The 21,092-nt window shown below is 37.4% G+C and overlaps 1 protein-coding gene across 3 annotated transcripts in view; it reads right to left on the bottom strand.

Moving 5' to 3' along the window:
- Positions 1-21,092, bottom strand: part of LOC135220016 (calcitonin receptor-like) — a gene marked incomplete at its 3' end in the record, with an annotated part of 456,589 nt that overhangs the window by 224,821 nt on the left and 210,676 nt on the right.

Below are 21,092 nucleotides of genomic sequence, written 5' to 3'. Positions count from 1 at the left end.
AATTTTCACGAAAATTTATTTATTTATTTATTTATTTGGAAACACTTACACCAACTTATTATTTTTTCTAACAATTCTCAAACAAATTCATCATTTCTTTGGAAACTTGAATAAATTTACACCTTTTTAAAACAGCTCTGATGAAAATTTACATTTTAATGGAAAATCTCAATAAACTATATATTTTTATCTGACAATTCTCCAGTACGTCTGTTCTATGTCAGGATAATTCATAAATAAATTTTTTAAGCAAAACAGACTGAGAAATATCTATACATTTCTTAGCAATCTTGTTATTATGATTCCTGAAATTTACTAACCTATATAAGTAAAAAGTACAAAGTTTCTAACAAATATCTCATTCTGCCGTCAAACGCGTCATTAAATGCATTAAAATAACCATTGCGCTTGACAAAATATATCTGCATATCAGAATGTATATCATCCTGAGAGGGGCATGAAAAAAAAAATGGGCATCCCCATAATACTAAGAGACGTCGAAAGACTAATTTATCCCCAATAAAAGAAGTTTGATTGCCTCATTAAAACTTGGACGACACTAATGGCAGTATTCCAGGACAAACGATGCAGGTTATTGCTTTACAACACGAAAGCGAAGCCGGACGTCCTGGAGACAAAATGATATATGATGAAAGTTTAAGATTAATGGAAAATTTCTTTTGACATGATCACTTCGTAAGGCGAGTTCTGATAGAGAACAATTAATGGCAGATGGACGATCCAAATGGATCGTGCTGACTTCAGCTTTATCTAATAATAATAATAATAATAATAATAATAATAATAATAATAATAATAATAATAATAATAATAATAATAATAATTATAATAATAATAATAATAATAATAATAACTATGAAATGCCACAATTTTTATCTTATCTGACTCATGTTTTATCCAAGGAGAACATTTGAAATAATAATAATAATAATAATAATAATAATAATAATAATAATAATAATAATGAAAACGCAGCGCCCATCAGACAGAGCACCTGGGACACAATAAATACCGCCGAACGACCCCATTCTAATCTACGGGCTGCTTATAGCTATAGCCCGTGCTGGCATAAGGCCAGCTTAATCTTCAACAACAACAACATTCTAATCAGTTCACGCTCACCTTTCCTTGAAAATGAACCGATGATACGGTTGGAAACGTTGGAATTCCGTTACGCCCTTAGACTAAGATTTGTTAACCACTTTTGTTATCATATCAATAAATTATTATTTTTAGAAAACATTTCTTTAACCGAGATATGAACATCGGACAGCTATTAGCAAATATCAGCCCTGATGAGAAGAGAATAATAAGAAGAATTGAAAAGACCATATATAAAATCAATTCCACTGATGCTGCCATCATCTTTAACAAAATAATAATAATAATAATAATAATAATAATAATAATAATAATAATAATAATAATAATAATAATAATGAGACCATAAACCACATAGCAAGCGAATGTCCGGCACTTGCACAGAACCAGTACAAAAAGAGGCATGATTCAGTGGCAAAAGCCCTCCACTGGAGCCTGTGCAAGAAACATCAGCTACCTTGCAGTAATAAGTGGTACGAGCACCAACCTGAAGGAGTGATAGAAAACGATCAGGCAAAGATCCTCTGGGACTATGGTATTACAGAAACGGATAGGGTGATACGTGGCAAACAGACCAGACGTGACGTTGATTGACAAAGTCAGAAGAAAGTATCACTCATTGATGTCGCAATACCATGGGACACCAGAGTTGAAGAGAAAGAAAGGGAAAGAAAAATGGATAAGTATCAAGACCTGAAAATAGAAATAAGAACGATATGGGATATGCCAGTGGAAATTGTACCGAAAATCATAGGAGCACTAGGCATGATCCCAAGTTCCCTGAAAAGGAATCTGGAAAAACTAGAGGCAAAAGTAGCTCCAGGACTCACGCAGAAGAGTGTGATCCTAGAAACGGTGCACATAGTAAGAAAACTGATGGAGGATGCAGGATGCAACCCGGAACCCCACACTTGTAAATACCACCCAGTCAAATTAGAGAAATGAAATGCCCTAATTTCATCTTTAAAATAAGTACTACGTACATATTCCCCAATCAAACCACTCACACACTGCAAGTGGAAGTTTAAAAGCTATCACTCTACGAGAGAGAGAGAGAGAGAGAGAGAGAGAGAGAGAGAGAGAGAGAGAGAGAGAGAGAGAGAGAACAAGGAATATATGCGTCAACTACACCAAAGACGAAAATGAAGTCAGAAAGGTCCCAGAGCCTCGGGTTCTTACCATGAACTCTGAGCCAAGATTAAATATTATTTAGTTATATTCTCTCACTGCACAGGTAAATGTTCTAACCACTGGGCAATGAAGATTATCTCTGTATATATATATATTATATATATATATATATATATATATATATATATATATATATATATATATATATATAATCTATATATATACGACGTTTGCCAATTTTTCTCGCAACACTTAATATTCAATTAATTCTCCAGCACGTACCTCTTACTGAACAGTCTCCTCCATTGGTAGGCAGATAGGTAGGTAGAGAGGTATGGAGGTCGGGAGATGGTACTCACACACAGACCCAGCAGTAGCAGCAGCAGCACTCAGCATATTTCCCACCAACCAAGAATCAAAAACATCAAGAATCAATGTTCCTTTGAAATTCAACTTCACATCCAAGAATAAGAGCCATTTATCTGAGTGAAGTTACATCCCGCGATGCTAAACTGGCAGGGGGCCCATTTAGAGCGAGAGATATGAGAACCGGCAGAACTCCGCATAAGACCCTGCGTGTCTCCTTGGGGAACGCCAGCGTATAGTAGTACAAAGGCGACTATAAGAACGAAGCGAAGCGGAAGGATGTTTGACCAAGTCCTACGGGCTACCATGCAAATCTTTCACGACTTGAGCGAGATAGAGAGAAAGACGGATGAAGAGGATAGATAGAGATACAGAGGGAGATTAGAACAGAGTGGCTAGGTGAAAGATACGTTCTTTTTAACTTGTCATTACACTTTCAATTTCCTGATCTACTTTCCCACTTGAATGAGACACTCATTACAATATGTATTTGTATATATATTATATATATTATATATGGCGCTACCAGCTGAGAATTTATTTCTGTTACACAGGTGATTGTAAGTTGCTCTATATATATAATATCTATATATATATATATATATATATATATATATATAATAATATAATATTGATTATATATAATATATTTATTATATATTACCTCACATTTTCATAAAAATCAGTAAGAAACAAGCGCGATTTCCCTTTTTCTGGTCATCAGCCCATATGAAAAATTCCCTCCAGACGAGATAAAAGTCATTTTACACCCAGAATAAATCATCATCTTCTGACCTTTCCAAGTTGAAATTATCGTCAGGAGAGCTACAAGGACAACGCGCTTGTGTTCGCGAGCGCATGCGAGCATCTGACATTTGAAGAATGGATATGTTTACAGGGCACTGTCTGTTGTTTTTGTATGTTTACATCAGGGTTTTTTTTACTTTTTTTTTATTTTTTTTTGAGGAATGAATATATACTCGTATTGTGGGAACGTCTATTTTATACAGTTTACTGAAAGGTTCATACGTGACTCATCAGTTGGGGATGAATATTCTTATTTTAAACGTGAATCATCGCATACATGAGGGAATCCATCATGTTTATGCAAAACCATGTACTTTTGTCACTTATATAAATAATAAACAATATTAAACAAGTAAAACATACGCCGAAGTTTCACTTATAAACGCGTGACTTTATTTTCCAATAATGAATCAGTTAAAAATACGCCGAAGTTTCCTCTGCGCAATCGCGTTTTCTGTACAGCCGCTACAGCGACTAATAAGGGCCACCGATTAGAGATCTATCTTTCGGTGGTCTCGGTATATAATGCTGTATGAGCCGCGGCCCATTAAACTTCAACAACGGCCCGGTGGTGGCCTATCCTACATCCTTGCCAGAAGCACGATTATGGCTAACTTTAACCTTAAATAAGATCGAAACTACTGAGGCTAGAGGGCTGCAATTTGGTATGCTTGATGTGTTGAGGGTGGGTGATCAACATACCAATTTGCAGCCCTCTAGCCTCAGTAGTTTTAAGACCTGATGGCGGAAAGGAAAAGTGCAGATGGACAGGAGAGATAGAGCCAGCATAATGGTTTTCTTTAATAGAAAACTACAACAAAGTCACAAGTATCAATGATATGGAATAACCTATATGTGAATCTGGCCAGGCCAGTACTCAAGACAGACGAATGGTCAAAGTAGACTGCTTACCACTGTATCGGAACCAAAGGATCAGGTTCGAATCCTGGCTGGAGAAGATACACTCGTCAATTCTATTTCCCGTTGGATGTAGGTTATTCTCAACGTACAGTGATATGCGATATTTGATTGATATTTATGAATAAAGAGAAGTATGTGCAACGGAATCTTGGGTATATATCTTGAATGATAAATCTCTCTCTCTCTCTCTCTCTCTCTCTCCCGAAAACACGAAAACCCACAAATTGACATCTGATATAGCACAGCCAATTGCAATGCGTGGTAACTACACAAATTAAAAATTTTCTCTCTCTCTCTCTCTCTCTCTCTCCCCTTGATCGTCATTCCGAAAATAGCACGTATTCTATCCCAGCCACAGTGACGCCGTGAGAGAGAGAGAGAGAGATATTTTTTTAATTTTTGTATTTATCACACATTTCGATTGGTGGTATGTATTCAGTTATTTGTGCTGTGTTGGCGTCTTCGAGAGAGAGGAGAGAGAGAGGAGAGAGGAGAGAGAGAGAGAGAGAGAGAGAGAGAGAGCGATTATTCTAATGCTTCCATACAACCCAACGTGTCGAACGACATCTAAAAGGTGATTCTGTGCACATGCATTTAAATCAAATGATAATATTTACGAAGTCACCACACTGAAGAAACGCCGGAATGTTTACTTGAAGTTTTTGACAATCGAGATATTTGGATTATTTCAATATATTCTTCATTACTTTTCGGTGCTTTCCTAATTTCATTAGCTTCTCCAGAAATTTGACTAATCTTTTCAGTTACTTCTAGTAAATAAATTCAAAAACAGGTAAATTCTGATTAAGAAGCCGTCTCCAAATTCGAAATTCCTTTTTTGTTGATGCTAAATTCTTACTTCAATTCCTTCTTAATTATAGTTCTGCAGGGAAAGGCTGCATGGTTGGCAATTGCAAATCTTTAGAGGAAAAAACTTTGCATTCTATTGTTAAATTCTATTAGGTTGTAAAAATAAAAAAATATAATTTACCATACATCCTATATCTATTTATACAACGGAAATGACAAAATAATATAATTAATAGACCTTATATCAACATTTCTAATGCCAAGTACCATAAACCTAAAAAAATGAAAAATGAAAAGTTCAAACCATTCTTTAATACTACAATTATATGACCTTAGGATTACCCTGCTATACTGTTTACATGCTTTCTGAAGCCTGAATCTGATATCACCCTAAATAGAAAGTTAAAAATAACTTGAAAGGCTCATTTTTTAAAGTAAAACCAATTTCACCAGGCAGGTTGAAATGTATCATCCGGCAATTATATGTTCATAAAATTAATTCATCACTTACGAGCACAATATACATTTCAAGATTGTTGAAACAACGATCATGTAGTACATTATTTAGGAAATAGAAAAATGTCTGATACAAAACACTTCCTCTGTCTACCTATTCATACATAGAAATCTACGTTGTTTTGATGAGCAACAGGTAAATAGGGATGAAGGATCTTAACTAGGAGAGGATTCTGGATTAATGCCTCCTTCTGCGCAGTCTTGGGAGTAAACACAAAGATTAAGCCATCGTGGAATTCATATTTTAGCTTCCATTGAAACTCAAAAGCCAGTTTTAGACATACCGAGAATTCGACCCTTATTAGGACCTCGACGGCGAGCGAGTCAATAGCGACTAGAATATCCTTTTCTTAATGTCGATAATACTTCTTTTTTCGTTTTAACGGAAGAGTGCTATTGTAAGCGCCATCATTAAAACCTAACGAGAAACAAATCAGGAATCCTATGCCAGAGCATAATATCGTTTTGCCTCAAGGTTGAGTGACGAAGGCGATTGGAATGAGGATTTAACATATACTTTTTGTTATGACCCTTCACAAAGGTTCTAAACATCCCCATTTTTTCCTGGTGAAAAAACTGAACCACCTCATTATCTTTTCAAACAGGGCTGCTCTCTAAGTTAGAGTCACAGAGAGTGAAAAATAACCCTACAGTTAGTGCGCAATTAATTAATAGTGAGGGATACAAATACCATAAATAAAAATCATAAAGTTTTATTACAAAAATTTGACTAAAGAAAGGAAGTGATTAAACAGAACCTCTAAAAAATAAAATAATAAATTAAAGAATGTCAATCACACAGTGAAAAGAAAAAAAAATTAAAGCAAATCCCTCCTACACCATAAAGATAGCAACATAAAACCATACATACAAATAAAAGGGGGTTGATCTGAAAGAAACAAGAAATGTCGGGCCAGATAGAAGCCTTAAACGAGTTTAACAAATCTAAAGGAAATCCCTTCCCTACTAACACCGGTCCTCTTCTGGGGCTGGCCACCAAAAGACTAAACCTCCACAGAGATCCTAAAGTGAACAGGGAACTGCTGAAACTATGGGGTCATGGCCATCAGCCAGAATAAACGTGACAGGAAACTCTTCGTCCAGGCACGTCAACGTCCGTAGACAAAGGCTACTAGACAGGGGACAGCCTTACGAGGTCCAAAAGTCAGGCCTGAACTATCAACAACAACGGCCTCACGTCCCACACAGCAATCAATAAAAAAAATGGTGATGACTTATACCTGCCACTCGGTGGGGTCCCCCAGGCAAATACTGGACCCAAGGCTACAGCAAGAGGAGAAAGTCGCCAGTGATGTGGACGACTCCAGCTCCAAAAATAAGAAAATTCTTCCAGAATTACACGGACGTTTTCGTAACTTGCAGTAGTCCAAAGAAGTCGTTATATTCACGAAAAGGCCAGAAAAAACACACTGCCATTATCCAAAGGCCACAGGGACTTCCAAAGTTCACATCGGAATGATCCAAGGAGGACTTCCAAAAAACAGGACTCTGAGAATAAACAAGCAAAGGATTCAAAAACAGGAAGGGAAATTCAAAAATAACCGTTGTGAGGAAGAAAACTTAAATCCCTGAAGGGGGATACTAAAGTAAACGAAAAAATAGGGTAAACTAAAGCTAATTATAAACAGAAAAAGCATTAAAGTTTCCTTAACAACCAACACCTACCAAAAAAAAAAAAATTTTTTTTTTTTTTTTAAAAAAATTTTTTTTTTCTTTGAAACAATAAATTGACATCTGGTAACAAAGTTTATGGAACCCAATAATTTCCCTCAAAATAAAAATTAACATCTGTTAAAGTTTAACAAAGACAAAGAAGGCGTTAAAAACATTACTAAAAGAAGCATCGCATAAAGAGTTGGCTTACAAAAAATTTACCTGAAAGAAAAAAATATGGTACATACCATAATACAACAACAACAAAGATAACACAGGTTACGGCTCAATTCCTCACCTTCACTAAACCGGTTTCTCTGGGTTTAGAGTTCAAAAAATAAGTAACCATAATTGTTCCTGGCGTTTATATCACAAAAGGCACCATAAACAACAAGTCCTGGGAAAATACATTTCCCCAAACAAAAGGTTCTCAAAACTCAAGTTGACCCAAAACCAACTCCTACACATTAGTGAAATATGATTAATTTCCAAAAACAGTTCATTTCCAACTGAGGATAAACCTGAAATCTTAAAATTAAAACATAATGGGTTACAGTTGCCCACTAACACCTAATAGATAATGAGGGACCAACAAACTCTCCTTACTTCTCTAAACAACCTTAAAATAATATATAGTTCACCATCACCACAGCCTTAAAATCTTAATTTAAACAATAAACCACATTATTATCACCATAAAAAACAGTTGTCAAATTTTCTGTGAGAAACGATCGACAACAACCAACTACAAGTTACCATAAGTCACCAACATAACTCAATCTAAGAAAACCAAAACCTACCAAAAACCGGTCTCCTCCCTCACATCCCCACACTCAAAAACCATGTTTCAAAAAATTCCCCCTTAGGCAAACGACGAGGCAGGAAAAACAAAATCACATACGTTTAATCGAGCCACCAAAAATAAATTCCAAACCCCATCGAGAAAGGGCATCTGCCAACACATTGTCTTACCAAGGGATATGTTTGAATTTGTAGGTCCCATTCCTGCCTAAAAGAAATACTCCACCGAGCCAATCTTTGGATTTTTATTTTTAAACCGATTGAGAAACGTCAAACGGGTTGTTGGTCGGTTAAGACTAGGATAGGAGAATCTTTGTAGAAGAAAGAAAAAATAAACAAAATTAAAATGAGATTTAATGGAAATAATTAAGAACGCAAAAAGTTTCCTTCTCCACAGTTAGAATATTTCCTCTGCGGGGAAGGAGTCAACTTCTTTGTTGAGAAGTAGGCTACCGGGTTGTTGATATACCCTTGGCTCATCCTCTTGCAAGAGCACTGCCCCAAACTCCAAACATCACTTGCATCTGTAGCAAGTGAGAAAAGGGAATGCTAAAATTGGGGGCTCTCAAATACTGGCTAAAAGCTTAATAAAACATTCTTTAGGGACTCCCCAAAAGCCTTTTGAGTTCTCCTCCAGTCCAAAACAAAAGCGTACCGTGTTTTTTAAGAAGGTTTAGTAAGGGGAATTTGCAATGTCCTGAAAAATTTTTCACAAAAACCGCCTATAAGTACCAACTAGACAAAGGAATCTCCTAACATCCTCCCAGGCAGGGAAGGAACTGGCATCTTCTCTACCAACCATCCAACATTAGCTCTTTTTGGAGCCACCTTTCCCATTACCAACAATATGACCCTAAAAATTAAACACTACGTTACTTGCCTTAGCGAAGTCGCATTTACCCAAAGTTCACCAACCAAAACCAGCTCTTCTCAACACTTTTTAAATAGAGCTTCCCATGCGTTCCATATGAGTGTTCCAATCCATCACTATAAATTTTGACAATGTCGTCAATATAAACCACACAAACCTTCCAAACCAAAAATAACCACCAGGCAATTCATTAACCTCTGAAAGGGTTGCGGCAGCATTCTTCAACCCAAATGGCAATCAACCCGACATTGAAAAAAACCCAAACCTGAGGAGTGACCAAAAGCAGACAAAGCCCTGGCACGTTTAGTTAGTGGCACCTGCCAGTAACCTTTCGAAAAAGTGAAAACTTACTAATGTGTACTTTGCCCGCCCCAAACCGATCAATACAGTCCTACCACCCGACGGCAAGGGGGAAAACTTATCGGGAACGGGTCCTCCCGGTTCAAATTTCGATAGTCTACACACATCCCTGTACCCTCCCCATCAGACTTTTTCAACCAATACCCAAGGTGGGAAGACCAAGGGACTATCACTCGGTTCTATGAGACCATGTTTTAGCATTATACTCCACTTCCTTGGCCACCACCATCACTTTTCATAAGGATTCAAAACGATAAGGGGGACTGCTTTGAACTGGAAGGGCATTACCATATATCAACGTCATGCCTCCAAAATTGCTGTACGACAGGGGACATCTGAAAAATGATCTTTGATAAACGATTACAATCAAACTTTTTAACAAAACCTCTACGTTTCTCCATATCCAAATGACATAACTTTACTCTTCAAAAATTTACCAAATGAATTCTGGATTATTCAGAAGGCCAAAACACTCTTTGTCAACTAAATTTACTCTCATCAAAAATTTATCTGCCAAAAGAATCATAATCAAACATTATTACAACTTCAACAAAAAGCCATAGGAATCAAATTTTATTTTCCCTATCTACCAAATTTTCTTTAAAACATATTCACAATGGCAGAGTTGATACGGCTTCCTGCGCTCAGGAGTCCTCCACCAAATAATTTAAACTTTCATTGACCTCTCTTAATTACCATTCCAAGGACCTGAAAAAAGAAAGCCCTTAATGAATCTCCCACGGTAAATGGCAATAACACCAACACCTTTTCGCCTACAAGCCGAAAACTACGGAGGCTTGGATTTTTCTTGTCAAAAAATGTTTAATTTTCATTTTACCTTGGCTGCTTTCCAAACTTTTCAGAGGCAAAAACTCCCATGCCTTCGTCAATTTCTCACCAAGTCCAAGACCACATAGTAACAAAAATTCATATCAGGGACTGTCACCTTCCCAAACTTCTCAGTTTATCACTTCCAACTTGGTGACCCACGAACACCTGTTGCCCAAAAACTAAGTTGAAAGGAGGACAGAACCCAACGAACCTGACCATGGAGTTGAACGAAAAGCGAAGTAATACGGTAAGGAAGTTCCATTATCCACTTCGGACCCATGTGCCAAAAAACAATATTTCTTCAACAGTGACTTTCCAATGTTGGTTGGAACCTTTTTCTTCTAGCAACGCCTTGAGACTCCGGATGCTTTGATGGGGATATGGGGAGGAGGTGACGTCAATCCTTGTTGTTTAATCCCCAACCCTCAGGCCATTTTTTCTTTCTCTGAACGTACCATCGTGGTAAAATTAGAGCCAATTATCACTTTGGACTTACCTTAGGCAACCCACCGAACTTTTGTAAAGAAATCTATTCAAACACATCGACAATTTTCATACCCCTTCTGATTGTACGGAGGGGGAATAATAGCCTCAGGAAAAGGCGGGACATTCTATCTATAATGGTCAAAAATGTATTCATTCCCACTCCGTGATCTAGGCAAAGGCACCAAACTACGTCAATTATCACCCTTTCTTTGAAAGGTTCTGACACTAAAAGGAATTGGGCTTAACGGGCCGCCTTAGGAATCAATTGATTAGGTTTTCCTTTTTTTTTTGACCTTCTGACCGCAAATACCACAACCGTTGACAAACTTCTTCACATCCAGATTTCAAACCTGGCCACCAAAAGTTGGATAGAAGTTTGTTCAACGTGGTCTTCCGAAGTTCCGAAATGCCCTGCCAAATGATTTTCATGAGCCACAGACATCAATCTCAATCTGAAATCAAAAAGGAACCATTAACTGACGAACCACCTTCACATTGGATCATTATCCCACCTCTTTAGGCCCTACTGACACCTGTACAGAAATGTTAGTTAATTATTCGGTACTGAGGCACCACGTCCCAAAATCAAGAAGAAGGGCCAGGACTCCATTGGGTAAATTATTGGTAATTCACGTCTTCTGTGCTTTGATAAGCTCTTCCCTTGTCCAAATTTGGTTTAACTAAAGATATCTACTACACTTATCACTACTTACGTGCTACCCAACTACCACTACTTTCTAGACTACTTAAATTAAATCTAAATTGGTTGTTGACTCTGCAGCGTCAAACAACCGCTTAGGCTAGCGAACAAGACAGTGACCACAGAAATTTCGGGCGGATTTAACCATCAAAATTAGGACAAGTTGGTTTTTGTTTTTATAACCTATGTCGTTACCCAAGACGACATCTACACCTTCACAGGGAATTTTTACCCACAATAGCCAATTTCAATGGTTCCCCGAGAATGGAACGGACCAGTTTCAAACGAAAAAAAAAAACGCCGATGGGGATAAGACTCCACTGAATCTGGGAAAAACCATGTCAAGATTAAAACATACTTCTTCCTCAGAAGCTTCAAAACTCAACTGGTGCAGCGCCTCTCTCAGGATTAAGGATTGCGCAGCACCAGTATCTCATTGAAAAAATTTTGGCACCCCCTTTCCCAAGGATGAACCCAACAGTTGCCACAAAACCCAACCTCAGAGATGAAATTTACCAAAAACTGCAACCTAGTCATTGATTTCCACGTTTTCGGTTTTTAACAGACTTCAGCTTCATTGTTTGTCATAAACCCATTAACCGGTCCTTTGCCAGAAAACTTTGTCGAGGACTTCTTGGAAATGCGAAAACACCTACTTTTAACATGACCCCTTTTTTTTACAAAAGAAACAAACTATACCGTTTCCCAGAGTCATAACTAATTCCCTGCCTTTCCTGGCAAAAACACATTATCATTATTATTCTAGAAGAAACATTATTATTATTCCTGGAAGAGACATTATTATTGTTCCTGAAAGAGACATTATTATTATTCCTGGAAGAGACATTATTACTACGGCTAGACTTATTCCAACCAGACATACCTTCTGAAGTAATATTCTGAAATTCAACTTTGTGAGACAAAATATATTCGTCGCTAGTTACAGCCACCTCCTGCCAATTTATCCAGTTTTAGTTCTTCCAAATGAGATTTTAACTTATCAGGAACACATCGCTTAAATTCCTCAATTAACAATAATTCTTTCAACTTATCGAAACTATCTACTTCCTTCGACTTAAACCAGTCCTCGGCAAACTGTTGTTTCCCCTGGCAAACTCTACAAAGGTTTGATCATCACTTTTCTGCCAGTTCCGAAAACGCTGTCTATAGGCTTCCGGGACTAACTCATATGCCTTTAATATAATGGCCTTAACGTTCTCGTAATCCGAGGCCAGACTCTCATCCAAGGTTACATACACCTTCTGTGCTTTCCCAATAAATTTACTCTGTATTAAGGTAGTCCAGTGCTCTACTGGCCACTGCAGCCTAGCGGCCATTCTCTCAAAGGACACAAAGAACTCAGCTACATTAGATTCTTGAAACGTGGGAACAAATTTCAATGCCTGTACCAAATTAATCACTGGACCAAGAGACGACTCAGGGGAGGACGGCGAGGAGAAGACGGGTTAGCCCCCATTTTTCTCTTTCGAACTGTCTTTCTTTCTCTCTCTCTCCTGCCCTAAAACTTTTCCATCTCAACTCTAAAGTCTGCAACTGAATTTGCCTTTCCAACAATTCCACAGTTACCACGATTCACCTCCTTATCACCATCTGGTTTTACAGACCTAACATTTTCATAAATGGTTAACAATAACAAACCTTTTGATAGAGGGGTCAAACTCTAAGTCCAAATAATTAGCCACAGTAAACAATTCATCCCTATTTAGATCAGCCAACCTCTCTTCCCAGCCTTCTCCACTGATTATATCCAAAATAGCAGCAGTCTCCATTATGAAGAAATAAAGAAACTTACAAAGCCAGATACAAAATACCTAGAGGTGCTAGACCTATGCCAATAACCCTCAAAATTAATACCGCACACTGAGAACACCTTACAGGATCGGAAATCCTGGCAAGGTCGCCAAAATATGTTATGACCCTTCACAAAGGTCTAAACATCAATTCAGAAAAACTGAACCACTCATTATCTTTTCAACAGGTGCTCTCTAAGTTAGAGTCACAGAGAGTGAAATAACCTACAGTGTGCGCATATTAATAGTGAGGGATACAAATACCATAAATAAAATCATAAAGTTTATTACAAAATTTGCTAAAGAAAGAAGTGATTAACAGAACCTCTAAAAATACAATAATAAATGAATGTCAATCACACAGTGAAAACAAAATTAAAGCAAATCTCCTACACCATTAAAGATAGCACATAAACCATACATACCAAATAAAAGGGGGTTCTGAAAGAAACAAGAAATGTCGGCCAGATAGAAGCCTAACGATTTACAAATCTAAAGGAAATCCCTTCCTCTAACACACGGTGGCCACCAAAAGACTAAACCTCCACAGAGATCCTAAAGTGAACAGGAACTGCTGAACTATGGGGCATGGCATCAGCAGATAAACGTGACAGGAACTATTCGTCCCAGCACGTCAACGTCCGTAGACAAAGGCTACTAGACAGGGACAGCCTTACGAGGTCCAAAGTCAGGCCTGACTATAACACAACGGCCTCACGTCCCACAGCATCAATAAAAATGTGATGACTTATACCTGCACTCGGTGGGGTCCCCCAGGCAAATACTGGCCCAAGGCTACAGCAAGAGGAGAAGTCGCAGTGATGTGGACGACTCCAGCTCCAAATAACGAAAATTCTTCCAGAATTACGGAGTTGTACTTGCAGTAGTCCAAAGAAGTCGTATATCACGAAAGGCCAGAAACACACTGCCTTACCAAGGCACAGGGACTTCCAAAGTCACCTCGGAATGATCCAAGGAGACCAAAAACAGGACTCTGAGAATAAACAAGCCAAGGATCAAAAACAGGAAGGGAAATTCAAAATAACGTGGAGGAAGAAAACTTAAATCCCTGAAGGGGATACTAAAGTAAACAAAAAAATAGGGTAAACTAAAGCTAATTATAAACAGAAAAGCATAAAGTTCTAACATTTTAAAATAAATTTTGGTATGAACTGGAGCGTTGGAGACAAAGATGAGGGATTCCTGTAAGCCTCTACACATGGTAGGGACTGAGTTAGCCTTTCATAGTCTGTGCATTTACCTTAACAATATCTTGGCTGGACTGAGGTATAAGCTTTCCTGAAGTCTACGCACACATCTGTTTAAATTTGATGTTTTGAATTTAGGGAATATGTTTGCGAAGACTTTATGCTATATACTGAATTGCAATTCTAAATAAGCTATTATTATCAAAATCAATAAAGTGGCAACGACTGGATTGTTGAAAAATCTAAGAGACGAATTTCATGAGAAAACTAACATTTTTTATAGCAATTTCAACACAAAGAAGCAGAGACGAAATTCAAGAAGATACTTATGCCAAGCTTTTTTCTTTATATGTTGGAGTTGGAACATAAAATTCTGAAAAATGCCCACCGCCGGGACCTATCATAAGATTATTCGGCGCTCAATAAAATGACACAATGTTCAGGAGAGATTGGAAATCAAGATGGAAGAAGGTATGAACGAAGTTAAGGTAAAAGAAATGAAAGGGGATGCAGCTTGGAGCCTGAGGAAGAACCCTACGTAATGCCTACAGTGTACAGTGTGAGGGGCACTGACGGCACTGACCACATACAAGATTATTTGATATGTAGGAGAGAAGAAACGTCTAAACCTTGAGATAAAATATATATAAAAAAAAAATAGCTCCCACAAAACGATTGAGTCTGGGACGCAGTCGGGAGTCCTAAAAGACAGAAGTAGTACTCAGAGAAGGATCTGTCCCTGACCATACCATCATCAAGGAAAGGATTCCTAAGTCTTATGAGGAACAGAGGACAGCATTGCAGCTACTCCAGGACCCACAAAAAGGAGCTTGGAAGGCAATTCGAGGCTTTAACGAAAGAGTGGCTATTTCGTCTTTTCTTTTCTTTTCTATTTTTTATGCACAGAAGAGGGGACGTCTCGTAAAGCGAGGAGAGGGAATTCTGAACAACAATTGTTCTTGGAATTTCGGTTTATTTCTTGAATTTATTATATTTTTTCTACATCAACTGTCTATCCTCTATTTTACTCTTGATCTATCTCAGCGGGTAATATCCACTTATTTCCGCGTGTTTCCTTCGCAATAAGAACTTATTCCTTTGTAAATACTTCCCTGATTACAGAAGGCTCCTATCAATGAGAAAATAGGGTAAGTGTATGAATTGGAAAAAGAATTTCTTCCAGATGCACCCAGCTATTAAGGTATATGAATACCGACACGAGTCATTTTATAAAATAAACGTATACTCACTGGTACATGTAGTTTATACTGACAACGTGTTATGCAAATTACTAGAGACAAAACAATGCGAAATTTCGGAATTGAAAAAGCAATAATGGACTTTTACAACTTCCAGGATGGAGTCAGCATAATTATTTTTATATTATTTCTTTTAAAATGGCAACATTTAATTTATGTTATCTGTCAATTTGGAAATGAATGGCCCATTTGTTTTCTTTGCATTAAAATCACCGCAACTCCCTCTTTTCAAGAAATAAAATAAAAAAAAATCACTCGAAAATCAACAGATAAATTGTCATGCTACATCTCTGGTTTTTATTTCTTTTATTTAGTTTGAGAAGGAAAATCGTCATTTGCCTTATTCATGATTAAGACCGAGTTAAAAAGATCACCTCCTTTTGTTTGTAATCGAAATATATATCATCCTCACTACCTTGATTCTGAGATTAATAAATCCTAACTCCATTTCCTTTAACTAACATACAATGGCACATCAAAGACCCATCGATTGACAAGTATAATCAGTCAGTGAGTTTTCTTCGAGGCATTTCATCGGTTAAACTATAAAGACGCAACTCTATTTACTCAGAACTTTTCTTCATCAAATCCTAAAAAGACGCTTCACCTTCACTCACGCCCTTCTTGCCCTCAAGTGTCTCGACGCGAGGGGGGAAGGTAATTGAGTGCAAAGTCTTACTTTTTCCCTTTTTTTTATTTTTTCCTTAGACTAAAATTTCAAGCGGCTGAAAAGTCTTAAGATAAACTAAATGCACGCTCTGGCACCCGCCCAATGGCGTAGGTAGGTGTCTCCCACAGGAGGCAGGAGGGTGGCAGAGGAAGAGGGGGAGGGCTAACGAGACCTTCCAAAAATAGATGACCCTGGCAGCACAAACTGCTAAAGAGTGACATTACTCTGTCTTATTTTCATTAACGGTTCTTTAGCCATTGGTTTTATGTCCCTCAAACGTCTACTTTGTTTACACCAAGTATTAATGGATAAAGATACGAGAACAAATAATTCATTTTGCCATTTTCGCTTGCTCGAGGAGTAAGCCTGCAAACTAGTTTGTTGTTGTTGTTCTTGCTACAGAGTAGGAAAGGTGTATGGAAGAGGTCAAAAAGGTCTGATGAAGGCATTTTACATTGAGTTAAAGACACAGGAATTTTACGATAGGATATCCATGATTTATTTATTAGAATGAAAATGTTAAAAATCTTTTTTAATACCTTTTAATTTATTGGGGCACTAAATTTAGGCTATGTTTCTGTTCGATGTGTTTCCAATTATAACTAAGAATATATGAACGTGTTTAATTTGTGTCCTTTTATATGATCCTTGTTGTCAGTTTAAGCAGTACTAAGTATGGGTGTTAATTACGAAGACAACTTCACGTCAAGTTAGGAATATAAAGTTTTCAACTCGCGCGTGAGGGGAAAATCTTGCACGCGTCCCAAATAAGCTGGAGGTCACATCGCGCCTTGTTATTAACTGAACTGACAAACAAGTAAGGAGTTTAAATGAGTAACGAGACTTCATTTTTAACTGTAAGAATAAAAGAAGAGGACATTTTCGTTTACAAAGATTTACATGCATACATTATTACCCAAGAAACAAAAACTTCTCTCTCTCTCTCTCTCTCTCTCTCTCTCTTATAACCAGTAGCTCATTCCTACCAACCACCAACGTTATTGAGTTGGGTTAGTAGCCGTAATGGAAGGAAGTGAGGGGGAGTTAGGGAGGGAGAGGGTAGGGTACAAGGGTACAAGATGGGGGCCGGTGACGATGAAGGGCAGAGATCACTAGAGAGAGAGAGAGAGAGAGAGAGAGAGAGTGAGAAGGAGGAGGAGGAGGAGGAGGAGTTTACTTGATGGAGTGAGGAATTGATTCTCGTTTGCATCAGAAATGATTAATGATGAATTGACGAGACTGGGGTGGGGGGTGTTTGCGGGGGGGGGGGGGGGGGGGGGCGCTGTGTTGAACGAGCGTCGTTAATCTCGGAGAGCCCAGAGCCTGGGGGTATATCAAAGTGCCCCGCTGTCAATTAGGGCTGCTGTCGGTAAGGTCGTTGACCCTACGGTTGATATGCTGTGCGGTGTTCCCTATGGGATGTGCTTGAGATCTTTCTCTCTCTCTCTCTCTCTCTGTGTCTCTCTCTCTCTCTCTCAGGGCTAATATTCGTGAGTGTGTGCGTTTCTCTCTTCTCTTTTATCTCCTTGCCACACATTCTCTCTCTCTGTCTGTATGTCTGTCTGGGACTACATTCCTGTATGTGCTCTGTCTCTGTCTGTCTGTCTGTCTGTCTCTCTCTCTCTCTCTCTCTCTCTCTGGGTTTATTACATTCGTATGCGTACGATTTCTCTCTGCTTCTGTCTTTCTATCACAAACATTCTCTCTCTCTCTCTCTCTCTCTCTTCTGTATTGAAAAAATTTCCCAAGAATGCGGTATTCACTATTTTACACGTACAAAGAAAAATTTTTTTTAGACACTATAGTCTGTTTATAACAACAAAACCTTATTGTTCGTTGGAAATTGATGACCACACACTAGAGTACTCAACCTTATTATATATATATATATATATATATATATATATATATATAGTATATAATATATATATCTATATATATATATATATATATATATATATATATATATATAAACTTGGACGTGACAGCATAAAACTTCTGAATATTTCTGGCTATATTATACACAGAAGCAAAAACTTTCATATCAGTGAAGTACATTTACACACTTGAAATTAGAAGATTCTCTATAAAAAAAAATCTAGGTAATCTTTTTTTAAGACAAATTATAGGATTCTCTTGAAGAAATTAATTACCAAACGGTTTTTATTCTTGATGTTAAAAAACCACAACCATATACTCTTCAAAGGAGAAGAATGATTTACGCTCTCTCTGTAAATACGTTCTGGAGAATTTAAAACGTTTTAGAGGATTTTACAAATTCAAGTGTATCTGATAGAGAGATTCACTACACAGTAAAGATCTTACACTGAAACTTAGGAACTAGAAAGTTACAGATTTTATAACAACAATAACAAGTAATATATAATGAAAATATTAATCTACCAAGAAGTAAATAATGAAGATATTAGCCTAACAAGTAGTAAATAATAAAGACATTAGCCTAACAAGTAGTAAATGATGAAGATATTAGCCTAACAAGTAGTAAATAATAAAGACATTAGCCTAACAAGTAGTAAATGATGAAGATATTAGCCTAACAAGTAGTAAATGATGAAAATATTAGCCTAACAAGTAGTAAATAATGAAGATATTAGCCTAACAAGTAGTAAATGATGAAGATATTAGCCTAACAAGAAGTAAGTAATGAAAATATTAGCCTAACAGGTAGTAAATAATGTAAATATTAGCTAATCAATTCCATTCACAATTCCATCCATTCTTCACAATTAGAACAAGAATATTTCGTTCTCTTTATAGACCTTACTGTTGAAAAAAAGTAAGGATATTAAATTTATATGAGCTAAAACTATTTTTTCTCTCAAAATATATATATATATATATATATATATATATATATATATATATATATATATACGTATATATATATATATATATATATATATATATATATATATATATATATATATATATATATACAAGTATATATATATATATATATATATATATATATATATATATACGTATATATATATATATATATATATATATATATATATATATATATATATATATATATATATTATATATATATATATTATAAAACAAAGATAAGTCACTGACTGAAAAAGGAAATATCAAACAGAGAATAAAAATGAAGAAATAGACAAAAGTACATGAAATTTAGTCAAGAAACATTTCGGGTTCAATGAGGTACAAGGAGAATGGTAAGCCTGCTAGGAGTGAGAGAATCCCTTTAATTGTAGCTGGCGAATCTCTCTCTCTCTCTCTCTCTCTCTCTCTCTCTCTCTCTCTCTCTCTCTCGGTATCCACCTAAACCAGCTGTTTATTATAACCACATCTCATGGCCACCCATTTCTCCCAAGCCTGATAACACAGCATCCACTGTCTTCCCAAAACGCATAAATCCATCGCACCCAACAAATCTACTAGACTCGACCCCGACATTAAACCCGAACCGGGCCATTAGAAGTTTATCTATCATACGGGAGGACTCAGCCTAATCTGACGGACGTTATCTCCTCCTATTATATAGAGAGACACGCCGCATCGAGAAAACGGATACGGGTATTTTAGGCTCATTAGCGAATGGGTGCCTCTCATTTCTTTACCCGTACGATTCCCGTTCTATTCTTGGCCTCTCTTCCGCCGCCGGGTATATCTAAGAGGGGGGGGAGGGGGTGTATTGATATGCGGTGTAGGCCTACGGGTCGAGCAATAAAGAGCTCGGAAAGGAGTCGTAGGCCTAAGCTCTTCGGGAGAGGAAACGTGTGTGAGAATTATAGGGCGGCCTAATACGCCCACCAGCACACGCGAGGGAGGTAATGAAAGCCTTGTCATAATTAATTTAAATGGATTTCACAGTGATAAACATGGAGAGTTGAAAGTAGAGAGAAATACAGTTTATTCGAAGCAAAGATGGAGTTTTTTTCATACACATCTCGTACCTCGGCACAATCCTGATATCTAAAAATCTACCAGAAAGTTTCAGCTTCAAAGCTTATGGTTATTTCAGCTATATAAAGCTTAAGATCAAAAGCTTCAACTCAAGAATTTAATCTTAGCAATTTTTTTTTGCAAGTCTCGTGGTAAGACTAGTTTTTATTTATTTATTTATTTTTTTTTTTTTTGTATGTTGCTTTCACGTTGCATGGAACCAGTGGTTATTCAGCAACGGGACCAACGGCTTGACGTGACTTCCGAACCAAGTCGGGAGTGAACGTCTATCACCAGAAATACACATCTCTAACTCCTCAGTGGAATGCCCGAGAACGTAAATGCGGTCACCGAGGTGGCAGGCGAAGACCATACCGATCACGCCACTGAGGCGCTAATACCAAAAAAGTCCACAATACAACAAAACAAGTCATAAAAACATGTCGACAACTTATCGCATATACATAATACAAACAGATTGAAAACAAGACCAGGACTGTAACTGGAGGAGATCGAGCCTTTGGTAAGTGCTGGATAATCGCATCAAGCACTGCTTAAGACTACTATAGCTGGCTCACTTAAGGTAGATTCTTGGGTGAGATTTACGTAGACTAGACGTTTGTTTGGCGATCGCTGATTGGCTGGGAGCTGCGATCGCTGATTGGCTGGGAGCTGCCTGCCTCCCGGTACCAGCCAAACAGCGGCCGCCAAACAAACGTCTCGTAAGCATAGGGCTCATCCAAGAATCTACCTTGAGTGAACCAGCTATAGTAGTAAGTCGTTGACTTCCATCTAACACGTTAAGTGATATG

Source organism: Macrobrachium nipponense, chromosome 1 (assembly GCF_015104395.2).
Source record: "Macrobrachium nipponense isolate FS-2020 chromosome 1, ASM1510439v2, whole genome shotgun sequence".
NCBI classification, from domain to species: domain Eukaryota; kingdom Metazoa; phylum Arthropoda; class Malacostraca; order Decapoda; family Palaemonidae; genus Macrobrachium; species Macrobrachium nipponense.
The sequence above is the reverse complement of the archived record's forward strand: the minus strand, read 5'-3'. Positions and strand labels throughout refer to the sequence as shown.